This window comes from Rutidosis leptorrhynchoides, chromosome 1 (assembly GCF_046630445.1).
Source record: "Rutidosis leptorrhynchoides isolate AG116_Rl617_1_P2 chromosome 1, CSIRO_AGI_Rlap_v1, whole genome shotgun sequence".
Taxonomy (NCBI): domain Eukaryota; kingdom Viridiplantae; phylum Streptophyta; class Magnoliopsida; order Asterales; family Asteraceae; genus Rutidosis; species Rutidosis leptorrhynchoides.
The window spans coordinates 497,368,583-497,372,819 of record NC_092333.1 but is presented as its reverse complement, the minus strand read 5'-3'; positions in this window follow the sequence as shown (position 1 = coordinate 497,372,819).

Here is a 4,237-nt window from a genome sequence, read left to right as displayed (position 1 = left end):
TGTTCGAGTCTTCCTAACCTTTAACTTGTACAAAGATTCCAGCTTCAAAAACAACAACTTTATATTGTCAAACGTGTCAGACTTCCTTTTTAACATCACTACCCAAGAGTATCGTGAGTATTCATCAGTCACTACCAAACAATATGAATCTCCAGAGATGCTTGTTCGATTAATCGGACCAAAGAGATCCATATGTAACAACTCTACAGGAACAACAATTCAATGATGTTTCTTTGTTGCATGTGACTTTTTAGTCTGTTTCCCTTTCTTACACGGAAGACATCCTTCAGGAATTTGAAAACTCTTAACATTTACTCCCTCAATCATATTATTATGAACAAGATTGTTCATCTTTCTCAAGCTCAAATGACCCATACGCTTGTGCCATGAAATTGATTCTTGTTCTGTAGCTTTGGATATGAAAGCTTGATGACCTGTTGCAGCTTTAACATGGGCTGTTGACATATCCAAAATATACAAATCTTTATTTCTGGGAGCTGTCATAAGAATCATCTCTTCCGGTATTACATACTCTTTCTTCAAAATGTAGCATCTTTGATCATCAAAGGCAACCTTATGCCTTTTATCTGCTACTTGCGAAACAGACAGCAGATTATTTGACATCTGCTTCACAAAATTCACTTTATCAAAACTAACATTAGCATTAGCAATCACACCCTGAGCTGTAATAAAACCTCCTTCATCTCCTGCAAAAGAAACAGATCCTCCATTTACTGATTTGACATTAGAAAGTAAGGACATATTTCCTGTCATGTGCCGGGACGCCCCACTATCAACAATCCATGTATTTCTACTCGGATCGTAGGCGACCTGCACAACAAGAAAAGAAGTTAGTTTGAGATGGACACCCATGCCCGAATGGCAGTGGGTTTCCCATCGACACCAATAACTTGCACATCCATCCATTGACCCTTTGATCCCGATGGATCATTGGACTTGTCAACAACCTTTGCCTCGGTTTTAGGCTTCCAAACGGTACGTTTACCAACAGATTTCTCATAATAGTCATTCGTTTGAAAAATTTTATTCACACCTGACTGTACCCTTGTGGATGAATTAGCAATAGAATTTGACTTTGGTTTATAAAAACCTTTTGAACTATTACTTGAAGTACCTATGGAACTGGAACTAGAAGCATAGTGTGTAGTTTTCTTTTCAGTGTCAGATTTTCTTTTTGGTGTTTTCCAACGCTGTTGACAGTTAACAGCACAGTGACCCTTTTTCCCACATTTATTACAGTTTTGAGTTTCTTTTGTACGTGTTTTTGAACTCAGATGCTTATTGGGAAAAGACTGTTTCATGGGTGGCATAGGCTTCTCAACATGATGTTTCAAGCCTGGTCGACGGTTAGGATGCACATATTTAGGCACATTGTTAGTATTAGGGCTCCTTTTATTAAATAGTTCTTCAGGTGCTTGTGTAAGAACATATTCTTTATCTAGGTTGAGTCCCTGCTGATACTTGACAGGTGTCTGAAATATTTTCTTTCCATTAGCGTTCCTAGAGTTTACTTGTTTTCTAGGTGTGGGTTGTCCGCTTTCACTAGCCTTACTAGCATTCAATGGATTTTTCAGGATAGTAATTGGTTTGGATTTTGGTGTCACAAACTCTGAAACTTTTTCATACACTGAATCAGATTTACTGTCCTCAGCTAAGTAGTCAACAATCGGCTTAGTGCTGTCTGATTTTTCATTCTCTACAGGCTTAACACTTAGGATTTCACTAAGGCAAGAATCAGAAGGTTTATTAATGTACTCATTCCTAAGAGGAGGAGGACACTCTTTATAACCTAAACCCTTTTTACCATCATTCTTGTTATAGACAGTATAGTCAATGACATATGACATTCGCTGCCAAGTGTCATTTCTAGCCTTTTCTGACTCATACTTAATCTTAAACTCTTCCTTTTCTCTCTTAGTACATTCAAGTTGATTTAAGTACATCATTATGGCCTTTTGGTCACCTGAAATTGTAGCTCTTAAATCATGAACTTGATTTTCTAGAGTTTTGATTGTCTCCCTGAATTCCTTTTTATTGTTAAACTGAGTTAAATTAGTCTCGTATAGGCCTTTTACCTCAAGATAAGCTGCTTTAACAATCCTAAGTTTCTGTTTTACTTCGGGACAGTATATACATCCTAAGGGAATATCATTCAGTTTAGAAACTATGGATTCAAGTTTAGCAATTTCTAACTTATGATCAGCACAATCGTTACATACCAAAGGAAATTCAGTTTGTACCTTAGAGTCACTTGATGTGTTTGCCATGAACGAATACTGCTTTTCTTCAGTCTCTGATTCAGGTTCAGATTCTGAACTAGAACTGGAACAGTCAGAATTATTCAACTCAACTGAAATCTTGACATCATCTATTACAATAGTTTCTCCATCTGATGAAGACGAACTACTGTAATCCGTCCATACATCGCCATCATTGTGCATTTCGTATTTGAACTTCTCATACACTCTCTTGTTAAGAACACCTCTTCTAACATATCTGATCATTGCATAAGTTCGCTCAATTCTTGCTTCCATCTTGCAGATGTAACACATGCATTCTTTCGCAGTACCAACACAACCAGCTTTCTCTCTTTCTTGTTTCTCACTTTCAGTTTCTTCTTCGGTCTTAGGCATTCTAACAACATTAGCATGATTTTCATCATCAGCAAATACTGTCCAATCACAACCTTCGTCTGAATATGTTGCAATTAAGCCTTTTGCTTTATCATTTCTGATAGTATCACCGCTCGTTGTTTCAACTGGCACATTAACCTTTGTCTTATTATACTGATTGTGAAATGGGTTGTGAAAACCAGTTTTCTGTGGCCTGGTACATGTTCTTTTGAAGTGTCCTAACTCATTGCAATTAAAACATCTCACTTTTGACATATCAAAACCTAACTTAGTATCTCTAGTAACACCTAAGCTCTGTTGACCTGTCCTTTTCAGAAATTTCTTCGCTCGTCTAATCACACTACCCATAGCCCAGAGGATATCCATCTTTTCAAGTTCATCCTCATCAATCTGCTCATAATCTTCTGCTTCTAAATGAGCATTACCAATTTGACCACCAACCATTTCATTATAAGAATTAACTACCAAAGCAACTAAAGCCATATCTTCCTCTACAACTGAAAGGGGCCTAGTTCTTAAATTCTCAGTGTTGAGAACTACAGTTTTTGGCTCCTGTCTAATGGTGGACTGATTTGTATTACTAGGCTTATTTACTTGGGTTGGAAACATCACATTTTGAGCAGGTTGTGATCTATTTACAGCACTCTCATTAGAAACAAACGCTGTTTGTAGGGGAGCATGAACATTGCTCAATCCAGAAGTACCAGCTTTGTAAATTATAGGACTCTGTTGACCCTCAAGACGTTTCTTCTTGGTTTCCATATCCAAGTCCTTTACCATCAATTTTGATGTGAATTTATCTAGGGTCAGTGATTCACCAGCAGACGAAGCTCTGTCCTCTATCTGTTCAATAAACGCATCCCACTTGTGTGGTAAACCATCTGTTAATTGTTTGATAGCTTTCTGTTCTGTAACTTCTACACCTAAGTTACCCAATTCAGAGACAAGATGATGATAGCGAATGATTGTCTCTTCTAACGTTTCATGACTTAGAGCAGCAAACCTTTTCCATTCACTTTTGATTACTTTAGCTTTCTTTTCACGATACGCCTTATTTCCTTCGACACCTATCTTAATAGCATTCCAAAGAGAATATGAAGTTAAGTGCATTTGATATTGATGATAAATATCACCGTCTAAACCCTGGGTCAATTGAGCATAACATCTACATTCTAAGGCATATGTTTCTTTTTCTGTCACGCTATAATCTTCATACTTCTTACTATTACCATCAGTACCTAAAGGCTCTTTATATTCATGTTGTATCAAATCCCACATTCTAGGATCAAGGCCTCTAATGTAATTCATGAACCTAGCCCTCCATCTAATGTAATCATTTGTATTATCAAGTCTAGGAGCACGATTGGCACTGCCTGATTCACTATCAGATAGTAAAATGTTTTGAACGCCGGAAGTAATTGCCATTGCCTGATCAGACATTTTAAATTTTGATTAAGGTTGAATCTGATCCTAAGTCGGTCGACTCTTGGTGACAGTCGGTCGATTAACAGATACAGTCGGTCGATGAACAACTACAGTCGGTCGATGAACAACTACAATCGGTCGACTGTCAATGATTACTT